Genomic DNA, 16850 nt, shown 5'->3' on the forward strand with positions numbered 1-16850 from the left:
GCGAAAATGTCCAAATTTCCGCAGTCCGCAGCTTAGCGATAATTTGCTTCTTGCTCGCCCTGTAAAATAATATATTCTCGCTCATGCGCGATCGCCTTACCTGAATCCCCGCGTTCCCGATCCGGTCGCGTTCTCCACAAGATGTTGGATTGTTGGTAGCCATTTGCGCTGTCTCGCGACAGTTCGCACCCGCAGTAAGGTCATTGGTCGCGCGATCACGTCTTTCTTCTCGCGATCATGCACCGCGAGAAGAGTGAAAACAAGATGGCCACGCCCGTGAGCAACCGCATGGGAAGTTGGTGAGCCGCGACCACATATAAAATACCCTGAACAGGCAGGAAAAAAACTTTTGCATCTTCGCGATATTTCCGCTTGTTTGCAGAGATTTTTAGCATTTTCGCGATAATTTGCAAAAGTCACTTTCGCAAATTCCACCCACCCCTAGCTGCAATGCAACCTTGTGATTGGTCTAAGTGTTGTGACACAGCACTCAGCCAGGGGTTGGAGGGGTGGACATATTCTCCATGCAGGCTGTAATGCAGCCTTCATTAAGAAGGGAAAAGTGCTCATGACTGGTTTGGGCCGCCTGAGAGACTTGACCAAACAGTCATTGTGCACTAAGGAGTGGGTAAACCACTCCTCCCCTGCCCTGCTCCAAGAGCAGAGCAGACCGAAAAAGGAAACATAAAATGGTAATAACTAAACGTTATTACCATCTTATGTTTTTGCTTTTTGCACTGCAAGAAAGCAGAAGGGCGACGCTCCTCCGCCATAGTGGAGGAGCCGACACTGAGGAAACTAAGGATCACAAATGGGTGTGCAGATCAATATTCCATGAGACTGTGGAACCCACTGCCAAGTCACATGGCCAGTCTTAGATCTCATTCCCCCGTTAGGAAGACATTGAAGACATGACTTTTCATGCCATAGGCTATCTTTTGCGAGATAGTGGGTTACACTTTTCGTTTGCAGACCCTTATCACTATGACTATACTACCTTGACGCCTTCTGGCATTTGTTGCGCACTATAAATTCCCCTCAAATTCAAAATCAAAACCATGTTCAATTCCCCTGGGGTTTTTCTGTTATGCTCTATTATATATTTCAATTCCAATCTCCTCAATTTCATTTTACTTCCCTCGCTCTTATGTATCTTGGCATTGAGTTCATCACAAAATATGTCAGTTCTTTGTCATTGCTTTCATGCATTTTCTCAAAGTGAGAGGCTATGGGATAGTTTTTGTCGTTGTTTCTTAAGGCCCTTACAGGCTGTAGTACTCTCTTATGAACTTGCAGTATAGTACTGCCCACAGAGAATAACTCACAAGGGCACATCAAAATATATACCACATTGTAACTTTAACAATGATAAGCTCCTCTGATTTTTCTAGAGGTTTTATGTAAGGGAGAAATATATGTTGTTTCATTCACATCGTGTTGGCAAGCCTTACATTTCTTGCCTTGATAAACCCTTTACTCTTTTCTAATAAATTGACAGAATGAACAACTCTGGACTGCTTCTTACTAAGTCTTCCGACATGGACCTAGCTATTCAAAACGTGAGCCCTGGTTTCTTGAAAGCTTCCTTTACTAAAACTAGGTCATTTGTAATCAGATTTCAATATTTAAAAAAAATTTATGTTAATGGGCCCTTCCTCTTCGCTAAAGGCGGTAATGAATGTGCATTGTTATTTCTCTCTCTTTCATTTTCCTGACCCTCTACTGAATACCAAACTTTCTCCTTTCTTATGATTGGCCCTATTCATTGCTTCTGTCTCAAGCATGCCCTCGCCTCAAATCTAATTGTCTGCTACTTATTGATCTTCTGTTCATTACTGTAGTTTCTTCTTACCAATAGAATCTCGCTATAAGCTATGCTGCACTTCAGACCCTCTAGATAAAAACTTATAGTATGTAGTGTAGAGTTACCTGCAGTACATTTCCTATGTACACTATGAGTTTTAAAAATGTAACATCTTTGATTATGTCACTTGTGAAACTTGAGTCAAGAGTGTTATTCTTCAGTTTTTGGACAAACTAGGAAGCACTCTGCACAAATCTTCTCCAAATATAGAAGTAGTTGATATATGTTGTCCACAACACCACGTGATTTGAATATGTCTCCATTAAATCACCTTGAGTCATCTGCTCCAGCTAACCAGCCCATATACAAATTAGCATTGCTTGGGTTAAAGCAGGTGCCCATAGTTGTTCTTGTTATTTATTTATGAATAATGAAACACTTGGTATACAAACAGTAGTGTAGCAAATAAAATAGCATCTGTGTATATTTCATAACTTCATAGCTCTCATATTAAAAAAATGATCAATTGCTCCTAAGCTAGGTTGGTGATTTATGCGACTATACATTGATGTAACATCAAGAATTAATAGCAAATAGTCTGTTTCCCAAGGTATATTAAAAAGTATTTTCAGGAAGTCACCCGTATCCTGCACATAATGTCCTGCAGAAGGGAGCATATGATCCTCCTCCCCAAGCCTTTGGGGCACTGGGGACCCCATCCCCAATCCCTTTCCTTTTCATTAAGGGGAGGAGGTAGCATGGCCCCTTTCGATGAACCGCTATGGGCCCTGGGATAACTCTTCCCGATGGCCTTTCTTTTTTTAAAGGTTGCACGCGCACCGAGCAAATAGTGGCCAAGGGAACTCATCCACCTGAGCCTTGGATGGGTGCCCCAGTGGCCATCTGTGGCACCCACAAAACACTATTTTGGGGGGTGCAGAGGGCAACACTAGGGCTTCTGCGGCCCTAGTGGCACCCCTCATTCACATATCCTGGGTGCCTCAGGAGCCAGCATTTCTGATGCCCAGCGAGAGCAGCTATTTTCCACAACTGCGGCTATGCAGGAGCAGTCTGAGTTTCCCTGCCTGCAAGAGTGTGGGCAGGCAAACACAGGTCTGCTCCCACCCAGAGGGGAGCATTTGTTAATATCGGTGAGTGTGATGTAAATGTTAGGCCTGGGCGAAAATTTCGTTCCGTTCTCGGAAATTGTGATCATTTGACATTTTCGCGTTCCGCGGAAAGCGCGAAAATGTCAAAATTTTCACATTCCGCAGCTTAGCGATAATTTGGTTCTTGCTCGTGCTGTAAAATAATATATTCTCACGCACGCGCGATCGCCTTACCTGAATCCCTGCGTTTGCCGACAAGTTTTCTTGATCCGGTCGCGTTCTCCATGAGATGTTGTATTGTTTTTAGCCATTTGCGCTGTCTTGCGCCCGCAGTGACGTCATGCGTCACGCGATCACGTCTTTCTTCTCGCAATCATGCACCGCGAGACAACTGAAAACAAGATGGCCGCGCCGGCGAGCAACCACATGGGTAAGTTGGCTAGCCGCAACCATGCAGAAAATCTCGCGAACATGCGGGAAAAAAACTTACGCATCTTCGCGATATTTCCGCGTGTTTGTGATAATTTTTAACATTTTTGTGATAATTTGCAAAAGTGGATTTCGCAAATTCCGCCCACCCCTAGTAAATGTACACCATGACATATTCACACCTAACAATGGCAATACCAGTAAATGCAATGTCGATGTATGCCATAATCTACGCACACACAACAATGTTGATACCAGTAAAAACAATGCAGATGTACGCTTTGACAGCTATATGCATAATAACGAGAATGTTGGTAAATGCAATATCAATGACTGCCATGTTATATGTATGTGTAATAACGAGCTCGTATCATTGCTGTTGAATCCACTTGAGATGACCTCCCCATCAACTTCAAATCAGAGAGACATGGTCAGACAGGCCCCACTACCCAAACCCACACTGGATCACACTAGCTCTCCCTGAGGTTAGGACTTATCTGTGACCCGCTTTACAGATAGTTTTATTTATGGTTTATGATGAGGCCTGGATCTACATGCTTTCTAAAAATGTGAAATTATTTTATTATATATCACAAACTGTATTGATTATCTGTCATAACTTCTGTACAATTTGAGACTGTCTTCAGACGAAACTCTGTCGATGCTTTCCCGGCCGCCTCACTTAATTAAACTAACTTGTTTCTTTTTTGCCAAACACCTCTTGTCTTTTCATTTTTTCAAAGTAAGTTTTCATCTGAGCAACACTTTTTAAGAGCCATGCGGGTGTGAAATGACAAGTGATCCCTGTTTATACTGAGATAATAAAAACTACTGAATCTCAGGCTTGGGACATCAGTACACAGGGAGTGAACCAGCCAGTCCATTGTCATTGAGAGGGGTCCACATAGGGTCCCGGGGGCCTTTTTAGGGTTAGGTAGAAGGGCCACATGCCCCCTTTCCTGAATGTTGAATTTTGCTATCCTCCTAGCCCTGACCCACCCTAGAGGTATTTATTTTTGTTGCACGGCAGCACGCCCTTTTTTGTTCAAGTGTTGACACAAATTCACAAATCCTCCACAAATTCACAGAAATTGTTTTTATTCTGTTAAAGGTTTTGGCCCCAGGGCAGGATCTCCCTTGGACCACCCACATAAGGGACAGCGTATCTTCACCCTGCTCCCTTATATCTACTGCTTACATTTTTGGGAGGACTCGTGATAAAGGTCCATGTCTTAATAATTCTGAAGTCCTTATATGGTTTCCACCAAGGCCTTGTTGATATTGTGGCAGCCAATCAGATCTCTTCTTTGAGTCTTCATTGCTCATAAACTACTACACAGATTTATACCAAATCACACTTTTTGGATGAAGATTCAAAATTCTGCATATTTAGTGTAATACTTTTTAGCGGTTTTCATGGTATTGTTCAATTTTCTTATTGAAAAATGAATGAAGAAAACATATCTTTATATTTAGAGTCTTCTTATTGAATGTTTGGCAATATATTAAAACATTTCAAGGGAAAAAGATCTAACTGTACATTATTTTCCAAAATGTACAATGCTAAATTCATTTGCATTATTTTTTATCTTCCCTAAACATATTTTTTCTAACTAAATACAGCATTTCATCTTTCTTACAAATCTAGTAAAGAGAAACACTTTAACAACAAAGGTGCTAATGAGCACACCAAACAAGCCCATCCTTGCAGGACCAGCCTCGATACAAGCATCAACCAATAAACCCACTTCATTCTGTGAAAAAATATATTGTATCATGAAGACCCTGTCAGCAAAACCCCAGATTGGCCATTATATATATTATCAGTGATATAATCAGTGATGTCATCAGTGATGTCATTGACCATGTCATGAATGATGTAATATGTGATGTCATAATCAGTGCATTGCAGAGGTGCAAGTTATAGTTAGCTGAACTAACTATAACGGACTAATTTCTCTGGTTTTGTATGAGTGAAATGTCCAACTTACTATAACGTCCCTGAAATCTGTGTTTTTTTCAGTGAATTTATAAGGTTTTTTAAATGCTAATTTCTAACTATAATGTCCCTGAAACCTATGTTTTTTCAGTGAATTTCAAAGGTGTTTTAATGCTTGTTTCTAACTATAACGTCCCTGAAACCTGTGTTTTTTTTCAGTGAATTTCAAAGGTTTTTTTAATTGCTAATTTCTAACTATGCCTTCAGAGGTAGGACATGTGCAGAAAGAGAAAGGAAGGCACAGAAAGAAGCAAGAGAAATGCAGAAAGAACCAACAGAGGAGCAGAAAGAAGCCTTGTTGCAAAGTCATCCTGTGCACCCAACTTTTTCTGACGGGTACTGGTGGTAACTGACTCTGACTAAACAGGCCTGGAGCCAGTGCTATGCTGAAAGACACGTAGAATACAGTGAAAACACCTACATACACTAGGGTACACTAAGGGTTGGGGTACCCCTGTGATTGGCATGACCTCCCCTGTATGGCCCTAGTACATATTAGGGCAGGGGGATTAAAACTACCTCTAAGTCAGAGGTGCAGAAGAAGGCAAGAGAAGTGCAGAAAGAAGCAACACAGGTGCTGAAGGAGGCAAGAGTGGTGCAGAAAGAAGCATGGAAAGTGCAGAATGAAGCAACATGGGTGCAGAAAGAGGCAAGCAAAGTCTAGAAAGGAGCAAGTGAGGTGCAGAAAGAGCCAACAGAGGTACAAAATGAGGCAAGAGAGGTGCAGAGACAGGCAAGAGAAGCGCAAAAAGACGCAAGAGAATTGCTGAAAGAAGCAACAGAGGTGTAGAAAGAAGCAAGAAAAGTGCAGAAAGAGGCAAGTGAGATGCAAAAACAGGCAGGAAAGGTAGGGAAGACGAGTGCAGAAAGAGACAACAGAGGTGCAGAAAGAAGCAAATGAGGTGCAGAAACAGGCAACAGAAGTGCAGAAAGAGGGAAGAGAGGTGCAGAAAAGAAAGAAATGTGCAGAAAGAAGCAACAGAAATGCAGAAAGAGGCAAGAGAGGCGCAGAAGGAAGCAAGAGTGGCTTGCATTGTTAAGGTGAAGATCTATGGAAGGAACATTATACTGGTTGGCTACTATGGTCCCAATCAGGATGATACTGGTTACTTAGAGGAAATAGTAAACAAAATGTTGGGGCTTACCGGTCAGATAATTATGACAGGGGACTTTAATACAGTCTTGGACCATTAGTTAGATAGATCTTTAAACAGTAGAGCGGCAGTCAACCCCAGGATGTCAGATAGAGTGCGTTCAATGATGTCGCAATGGGGTTTGTGTGATATATGGAGATCTAAGGCTGGTTTAAAAAAAGTCTTTACGTATTATAATAAAAAGTATAAGCATAAGTCTCGAATAGATTATTTCTTGATGGATCGCGCAATAAAAGATGAGGTGTTAAAGGTGGAACATATTGAAGTACACCTTTCAGATCATTTTGCCAAGGCGTTTGATCGTGTAAATTGGTTATACTTGCAGACACTGGTTAAGCGTTTGAATCTTGGTACGAATTTTTGTAAAATGTTGAAAGTCATATATAAGGCTCCTAACGCTAGAGTGCTGGTGAATGGTATATTGACTCAACCGGTACAGATTGAGTGGGAAACCAGGCAGGGAGGCTCGTTGTCCCCACTCCTGTTTGACTTATATATAGAACCCCTGCCCAGAAAAAGTAGGAACAGTTAAGGTATACTGCCCTTTGAGTTTCATGGTTGGAAAAAAAAAATTGGGCTTTATGCTGACGACATTTCAATTTTCACAACAAATCTGCAACAATCGATGGGGTGCCTGTTGGGTATAACAAACGATTTCGGAATATATTGGGTTATAGTATTAATGAGCAGTAAACCGAGGTTATGGCCTGGAATATGGATACAGAGGGGATGGAATGCAAAAAAAGAAATAAGGTATTTGGGGGTTAAGGTTACACAGAATATTACAGAACTTACCAAGGTGAATTTCCATAAAGTTAAGAGGGAGGTTAGTGCGAGTTTACGAGGTTGGATGCATCTGCCACTTACATTATATGGCCGAGTGAACTTGGTTAAGATGATTGTTCTTCCAAAGATAACCTTTTTATTTGAAACAATCCCCCCTACATTTAGGAAAGAGTGGTTTACAAGGCTTCAAAGTGAAATTGGGTCATTTATCTGGGTGTCAAAAGGACCTCGGCTCTCTTGGAAAAAACTGAGAAGGAGGCTGATTAATGGAGGTTTAGCATTGCCAGACTTATTTTAGTTATTTTACTCTTGGGCATTTTTTTTGAAGAATAGAAGGATGTTGTTGGACTCCCCGGCTAACACAGAGATAGGTAGAATGTTCAGAGAAATGCTGAGAGAAGAAGATGGAGCAGAAATGGGTTTTATGTTTAAATTTGCTGATTCAAAATATTTTAAGAAGGTCATACTTAAGGTGTTAAAAGCAATGGTAGAAACGTAGGAGAGCCCTAAAAATCCCATACTTTAGCTGGTCAGCTCCAATTTGGGATGCGCCAGGCTCTCTGGGATGGGCCAAGGATCTTTTGGCTCGACCACATAAAGAGGCGGGTATTTTTGAAGGTGGAAGCAGCTGTTTCCGGATGGACATTTAGTCTCGTGGGCCTGGTATGAGCAGGAGATGGGTCTGAGCTTCTCAAAATTTAAATATCTTCAGATTCAGAGTTGGCATAGGGCTTTGGGCAAAAGAAATAGGAGGTTCAAATGAATTGGAGGAAAAGCTCCTGTTTGGTACCCCGTTCAAAAAAGAAATTACGCTTTGGTGCTGGTTGATACTTGAGATGGAGGACGGTGTTTTCATGCTACCCAAAGATCTGTGGGGAAGATGCTTGCCGGAGACTGCGATGGAAGTTCAATAGCAAGTATCTATGTCTATGCTATATAAAATAGTCAAACCTGCGTATCTCAGGAGGAACCATTTCTTTACTATCCCCACGAAGGCTGTCAAAATTTGGCTCTGGAAGAGTGGTGATGTGTCAGATGTGTGGCAGTCCAAATGAGGATGACCTTCATATGTTTGTATTCTGTACTAAGATCCAAGCCTTCTGGGAGGCCGTGAGTAAATGCCTGTCTAATATGTTGAAAGTACAGGTCAAGGTAAGCGTTGAACTGATAATATTTGGAAGATCAGATCTGCAATGTAATGTTACCAGGGAGATCTGCAAGTTATGGATATCTCCTGTTTCACCAACGAAGTATGACTGGTTTCAATTGATGAAATATATGACTAAATTCGAAATTTCGGATCAGATGAGAAAGAGAAATGAATTATGGACTCACCTTTTGTCTTGATAAGTTGGAAGGCTGGGGAATTCCTTCTTTTTTTGTTAAAAATGGGCCAATGAATAAGGCCTTTTTGCTGTCTTGGCTGTTTTTTTCAGTCCCTCTTGTGAAGGCAGGAGGATCTGGGGGTTGGTAGGTGGTAGACTGGAGGATGAGGTTTTTCAGAAGTTATACAGGCGTGTGTCCGGAGAGAGCCCCATGCTCTGTCTCCCCTCCCTCCCCCGTCTGTATCCAGCTTATATGAGACATAAAACCCTGGGTCGTTTAAGTTAGAAGAAGGGTGAAAAAAAGTCAAATGAGGACAAAAAAAATGTAAGAGTGGCTTGCACACTATTAGTACCAATTTAACACCCACATTTTGCAATAAGTAACAGGTGACTATTCTAGGTTTGCAAAGAACCTTCCACCACGCTGTAACACTTGTCACTGCATTTTTGGTAACGTTTGACCCGTTTCAGCTAGCAAAAATGCTTTTTTTCTTCAAATCTGCAGATTACGGTGCAGATGATGAATTATGTGGCTAATGAAGAAAATGTATAACTGTGCGAAAGTGTGTGCAGCCAAACAGTGACATAATTCCAGTGGCCCTGCTCATACCGCTAACTAGGTCCACAAGTGCTCCACAGTGTTTCCATCTTTTTTTGTCTCACTGAGTTCATAGTTGAGCTCCTATGGAAATGAGAAAGACTAATCCTGAGGTTACCACTCCACAACACAGACTACCATACCACATAAACAGTCTCCATAACACATAATCCCACTCTACATAATTCCTATACACTAAATACTAGGCCTGGGCTAAATTTCGGTTCCGCTCGCGGAAATTGTGATAATTTGAAATTTTCGCGTTCCGCGGAGAGCGCGAAAATGTCAAAATTTCTGCATTCCGCACCTTAGCGATAATTTGTTTCTTGCTCGCGCTGTAAAATAATACATTCTCGCGCGCGCGCGATCGCCTTACCTGAATCCCCGTGTTCGCCGACAAGTTTTCCCAATCCGGTCACGTTCTCCACGAGATGTTGGATTGTTGGTAGCCATTTGTGCTGTCTCGCGACAGTTCGCGCCCGCAGTAACGTCATGCGTCGCGCGATCACGTCTTTCTTCTCGCGATCATGCACCGCGAGAAGAGTGAAAACAAGATGGCCGCGCCTGTGAGCAACCGCATGGGTAAGTTGGCGAGCCGCGACCACGCAGAAAATACCGCGAACGGGCGGGAAAAAAGCTTCCGCATCTTCGCGATATTTCCGCGTGTTTGCGGAGATTTTTAACATTTTCGCGATAATTTGCAAAGGTTGGTTTCGCAAATTCCGCCCACCCCTACTAAATACCACATACTTTCTATCCACATAATCTCACTGCACAACATACCACATAATTCCAAAACACACAACATACATCCACTCCACTCGAAAAACATTAGTAAAAAACGTTTGCATTTACAACGCCAATAGCTCTAATTCTCACAAATGCGAATCCTATTATATTGCAAACACTTTTTTAACAAGTAGTCGCGTTTGCAGGGTGGTGGAGAAAGGGTGGTGGGCCTCCAACCAGTGCTCATGAATTCCGGTGTGTAGGGCTTACAGGAGGTACCAGTAGGGCTTCTTGGCAAAGTCCCTCAGGAGTAAATTGGACTTCATCCCCATCCCCTAGTCTGCCAGGAGGCGCATTTGCAGAATGGTGGAGAAAGGGGGCATGGCCTCCTAAGACGTCTTAGCAATCCCACTGTGAAGGACTTACTGGAAGTAACAAGAGGGGTAGTTGGACCCCAAGGACATCCTTGGGGGCCAACTACCCCTCCTATTACCTCCAGTAAGTCCCACAGAGCAGCATTGCTATGTTTGAAGAGCAGGCCATGCTCCCTCTTCCCACCACTCTACAAATGCGCTCCCTGGCACGCTCTTGGATGGGGATTGAAGTCCCCTTCGCTGCTGGGGGTCCTTTAGGGGCCAACTAGCCTACCTCTTACCTCTGGTAATCCCACACAGTGGGATTGCTGAGAGGTGGACAAAGGCCATGCCTCCTTTCTCCAGCACTCTGCAAACGCGCCCCCCTTTTTACACCACGCTGCAAACACGGCTTCTGGTGCCCTGCTACTCGGCGGCAGACTTATCACATCAGGCCCTGCACCACTGTGCAAATGCGCCCCCTGGTATGTTGTAAATTGGGGATTAAGTCCCCTTGAGTCCTGAGGGTCCGTGGGGGCCAACTAGCCCACCAGCTACCTCCAGTAAGCACCACAGAGCTGCGTGCAGACTGGTGTAAAAAAGGGGGCGTGGCCTTGGACCACCTCTCTGCAACACAGCTCCCTGGATCATACTGGAGGTACCTGGTGGGCTAGTTGGCCCCCAGGGACCCTCAGTATTCAAAGGGAACTAATTCCCCAACTTACAACAAGCCAGGGGGCGCATTTACTGAGTGCTGCAGGGAGGAGGTGGGGCCTCCGGTGCGATGCCATTTTTTTTTCTTAGAAGGGGGGGCTATGTGGTCCCCCTTCTCTTCCCATTTTTGAGGCCCCATTTTTTTTTTAAATAAAAAAATATACAGGAAGGGGTCTGCATGGCCCCCCCTCCCGAGGCCGAATCCGGCCCTGGGGATCCCATCCCCCAGGGCATGGCCACAGATTTATTTATTTAAAAAAATATATATTTTAGGGAGGGGGGCTACGTGGCTCCCATGATGAGGGCACTAGTGGCCCAAATGACCCCATCCCCCGGGGCTATGCCTCTTACTTTTATTATTATTCATTTTTTTATTGATAGAGGGGGCCATGTGGCCCCCCTTCTGGGCCACATCACGCCCTGGGGACCCCATCCCCCGAGGAATGGCCACTCCATTGGGGATCGTGGGGGAGCCCCAATGCCCTCACTGTCCCGCTGGCTCCCCGCCTCCTGCTGGAGCCTGCATTGCTTTTCAACAAGGGGAGCTGCTAATATGCAGTTCCCCTTGTGGAAAAGAAATCCTGCTTTGCTTCATTGAAGCAAAAGCAGGTTTTCCTGCTCTCACTTCAATGAAGCAAAACAGCATTTGCTGTGGCAGGTTGGGAGCCGCACCCCATGGTACCACGGGACACTGCAGGAACGGGCCCTGGGGGGTAGCGGTCCCCAGGGCCATCAAGGGCTCCAGGAGGGGGGCCGTGCGGCTAAATAAAGAAAAAAATGATTTACCTGAGCACCGAGGAGGGTTCGCGAACTCTCCCGGGCACGAGCTTCACTCTGATTGGCTGCCAACACTCCAAACCAGGAAGTGTTGGCAGCCATCTTGTGAATGAATAGAACCTAATCACAAGAAAACAGTGAAAAACAGGGTAAAAAAGAAGAAAAGGGGACAGGGTAGAAACACCCTGACCCTCTAGGCCAGCAAAAAAAGCATTTTTTAACAATAATTTCAGCGGGATTCACGTTGGGGTCGCGAATCCCACCAACATTTTTTTTTAAATGAAGCGTGGGCTCCCGTGCTTCATTTTAATGAGGCCTCCAGGTGGGCCAGGTCCCGTGCAATGTGTATTTTATTTGCAGGGCCCCCGGGGGCCCCTCCAGCCCTGGGGACTGCCACCCCCCGGGGCTATAGTAATGATATGCGGCTGAGCCCCGGGGACTGCCACCTCCCTGGGGCTTTGAAAATAAATGTGTGGGGGTCCCAACCCCCCCACACTGCCCCGGGGACCACAACCACCCCGGGGCATTGATGAAAATGGGCAGGGGGCCTCGCAGGAGGGGGACTTCCACCTCTACTGGGCTATAAAGAAAAAATAGTGTGGGGGCTCAAGCATCCCCTAAACTACCCTGAGGACCAACACCTCCCCGGGCAATTAATATTTAAACACAGGGGTCCGTTGCAGAGCCCCAGGCCCCAGGGACTACCACCTCCCCAGGGCTTTGAAATGGAGGGGCCGCACGGCCCCCCTCCAGGAGCCCTCGATGGCCCTGGGGACCGCCACCCCCCAGGGCCGGCTCCTGCAGTGTCCCAGGGTGTCCATCCCATGACAATGCTGTTTGCTATGGCAGGGTGGGAGCAAACGCTGCATTGCTTCCTTGAAGCGAGAGCAGGAAAGCCTGCTCTCGCTTCAAGGAAGCAAAGCAGAATTGCTTTTGAGTAAGGGAAGCTGCATGTCAGCAGCTCCCCTTGCTCAAAATCAATTCCGGCTCTCGCAGGAGGCGGGTAGCCAGCGGGACCGTGGGGGCATTGGGGCTCCCCCACAGTCCCCAACTGAAAGGGCCGGCCCCGGGGTTCCAGGGGCCAGAAGTAGCCTGGGTAGGGGGCCACGCGGCCCCCTCCATCAATAAAATGTATGTATATTTTTTAAAATAGAGGCACAGCCCCAGGGGATGGGGTCCCCGGGGCCAATAGAGGTCTCAAGATGGGCATTCCATTTTTTTTTAACTGTAGAAAACAGGTCAGGCACTGGGGGATGGGGTCCCCAGGTCCTCAAATATTGTAGAAGAAGGGGGCCACACAGCCCCCTTCTAAAAATAAAAATAAAAAACAAGCCAGCATAGCGCCCCTCCCTGCAGCACTCAACAAATTTGCCCCCTGGTGCGTTGCAAGTTGTGGAATTAATTCCCCTTGAATACAGAGGGTCCCTGGGGGCCAACTAGCCCACCAGGTATCTCCAGTATGCGCCGCAAAGCTGCATTGCAGAGGGGTGTTCCAAGGCCACGCCCCTTTTGCAACTCTCTGCAATGCAGCTCTGTGGCGCTTACTGGAGGTACCTGGTGGGCTAGTCGGCCCACAGGGACAATCAGGATTCAAGGGTAATTAATCCCCCAATTTACAATGCGCAAGGGGGCGTGTTTGCACAGTGGTGCAGGGAGGGGGCGGGCCTAACAACACAAGTCTGCAAATGTGCTCCCTGGTGCATTGTAAAATGGGGGATTAAGTGCCCTTGAATCCTGAGGGTCCCTGGGGGCCAACTAGCCCACCAGGTACCTCCAGTATGTGCCACAGAGCTGCATTGCAGAAAGGTGTTCCGAGGCCACGCCCCTTTTTACACCTCTCTGCAATGCAGCTCCCTGGTGCTTACTGGAGGTACCTGGTGGGCTAGTTGGCCCCCAGGGACCCTCAGGACTCAAGGGGAATTAATCCCCCAATTTACAATGCACCAGGGGGCACGTTTGCACAGTGGTGCAGGGAGGGGGCAGGGGCTTGCTTCTTTCTGTGCCTTTCTTCCTCTTTCTGCACATGTACTACCTGTGTAGGCATAGTTAGAAATTAGCAGTTAAAAAACCTTTGAAATTCACTGAACAAACCAAAGGTATCAGGGACGTTATAGTTAGAAATTAGCATTTAAAAAAACATAGAATTTAACTAAAAAAAACATAGGTTTCATGCACTTTATAGTTAGAAATTAGCATTTAAAAAACCTTAGAAATTTACTGAAAAAACGATAGGTTTCAGGCACGTTATAGTTAGCAATTAGCATTTAAAAAACCTTAGAAATTCACTGAAAAAAACATAGGTTTCAGGGATGTTATAGTTAGTTGGACATTTCACTAGTACAAAACCACAGAAATCCCACCGTTTTAGTTAGTTTAGCTACCTATAACTCGCGCCCCCGCAATGCACTGCTGATGACATCACATATTACATGATTCCTGAAATGGTCAGTGACATCACTGATGACATCTCATATTACATCACTGATGACATCATACATGTGCAAATCTGATGCACCTCCTCACACCCTGCTATAACCTTTGATACACCCACTGTAAAATACAGACTACCATTTTCAAAACTATCGACACACCAATACCAGTTACAACATACGCACTCACTGATTCCTAGGTCTACACACACATCCACTCATTCACCCATACAATCACTCATACATGTGGTCACTCATCAATACAACACTATCATATGCACTCATACACCTATACAGACACTCACCTATACAGACATTCACACCACCACTCACCCAGAGTTACTCACACACCTAGTCAGTCATGCAAAGAATCAATCACACTTCCATTTACTCACCTATACAGTTGTACACACACCACATCACTTATTCATACAGAAACAAATGCATACTTACTCTCTTATACAATCACTGATACAAGTACACACTCATCCATACTGCCACTCTCACAATCACTGATTCATTTATATACTCCAACTCTCAGATGCACTGCCTTTTACATATGTAGTTACTTTTACATGTATCACTGAGACATCTATTCAATCACCAACACAGCCATACTCCCACTCACCCACCCATACAGATGTTTCCACATGTACTCTTGAACCCATACACCTAGTAAATCAACCACTCAAACATCTATGCACAGAGTCACACACCTCCCTCCCACACACACACACTCAGACACCCATACAAATACTCAGGCAACCAATCGATAACCCCTATAGACACTCATGTAGCAACTGACCAACCCATGCAGCAGGTTATACTAAAACAGACAGACTGATACAGACATTTACACATTTTAGACACTAACCCATGCATTCAGGAAGACACATTTAATCACTCACTTAAACAGTCAGTCACGCACCTACTAAATCCTACATCCAGACACTTATACACCCACTCATTCTGCAATACACCTTGGCAAATATATAAAACATATTTAAAATTTAAAGAAGCACACAGTCAGTGGATGATGTCATCAGTGATGTCATTTGAGATGTCATCAGTGATGTCATCAGTGATGTCACTGACCATGTCATGAATGATGTAATATGTGACGTCATCAGCAGTGCATTGCGGGGGCATGAGTTATAGTTACCTGAACTAACTATGACAGCAGAATTTTTCTGGTTTTATACAAGTGAAATGTCCAACTAAGTATAACGTCCCTTAAACCTATGTTTTTTTCATGTGAATTTCTAAGGTTTTTTAAATGCTAATTTCTAACTATAACGTGCCTAAAACCTATGCTTTTTTCAGTGAAAATATATATGTATACATATAAATATTTACATATGTATATATGTATATATATATTCACTGACAAAACACAGGTATCAGGGACGTTATCGTTAAAAATTAGCATTTTAAAAACCTTTGAAATTCACTGAAAAAACCATAGGTTTCAGGGACGTTATAGTTAGAAATTAGCATTTACAAAACCTTAGAAATTCACAGAAAAAAACACAGGTAACAGGGATCTTATAATTAGTTGGATATTTTGCTCGTACAAAACCAGAGAAATTCGGCTGTTATAGTTAGTTCAGCTAACTATAACTTGCGCCCCTGCAATGCACTGCTGATGACGTCACATATTACATCATTCATGACATGGTCAGTGACATCACTGATGGCATCACTGATGACATCTCAAATTACATCACTGATGACATCATCCAGTGAATGTGTGTTTCTGTAAAGTTTAAATATGTTTTATTTATATATATATATATATATAAATATATATATATGTATATATATATGCCAATGTGTATTGAAGAATGAGTGGGTGTATAAGTGTCTGAATGGATGATTTAATAGGCGCGTGACTGACTGTATAGGTGAGTGATTAAATGTGTCATACTGAATGCATGGGATAGTGACTGACACAGACATTCACACCGTTAAGTTTGTCAGTTGGTGTGTAAGTGGTTGCATGGGTTGGTGAGTAGCTAATTGAGGGTCTATATGGGTTATTGATTGGTTGTCTGAGTATCTGTATGGGTGCCTAAGTATCTGTGTGGGTGGGTGAGAGGTGTGACTCTGTGCATTGATCTGTGAGTGGGTGATTCACTGTGTGTATGGGTTCAAGAGTGCATCTGTGAAGGCCTGTATAGGTGGGTGAGTGTGTTTATGGGTGTGTTGGTGAGTGAATGGATGCCTCAGTGGTACATGTGTGAGTAACTGCATATGTGAAGGCACTATATGTGGCTGTTGGAGGATATAAATGACTATATGTGAGAGTGAGTGATTGTGAGAATGGCTGTATGGATGAGTGTGTGCTTGTATTAGTTATTGTATAAGAGTGTAAGTATGTGTTAGTATATGTTTGAATAAGTGAAGTGATGTGTGTATAACTGTATAGGTGAGTAAATGGGAGTGTGATTGATTCTTTGCATGACTGACTAGGTGAGTGAGTAACTCTATGGATGAGTGGTGGTGTGTGAGTGTCTGTATAGATATGTGAGTGCATATACCAGTGCTGTATTGATGAATGACTGCATGTATGAGTGACTGTATGGGTGAATGAGTGGATGTGTGTGTAGATCTTGGAGTTATTGAGTGGGTATGCACTAACTGG

The sequence above is a fragment of the Triturus cristatus genome, chromosome 8 (genome assembly GCF_964204655.1).
Source record: "Triturus cristatus chromosome 8, aTriCri1.1, whole genome shotgun sequence".
Taxonomy (NCBI): domain Eukaryota; kingdom Metazoa; phylum Chordata; class Amphibia; order Caudata; family Salamandridae; genus Triturus; species Triturus cristatus.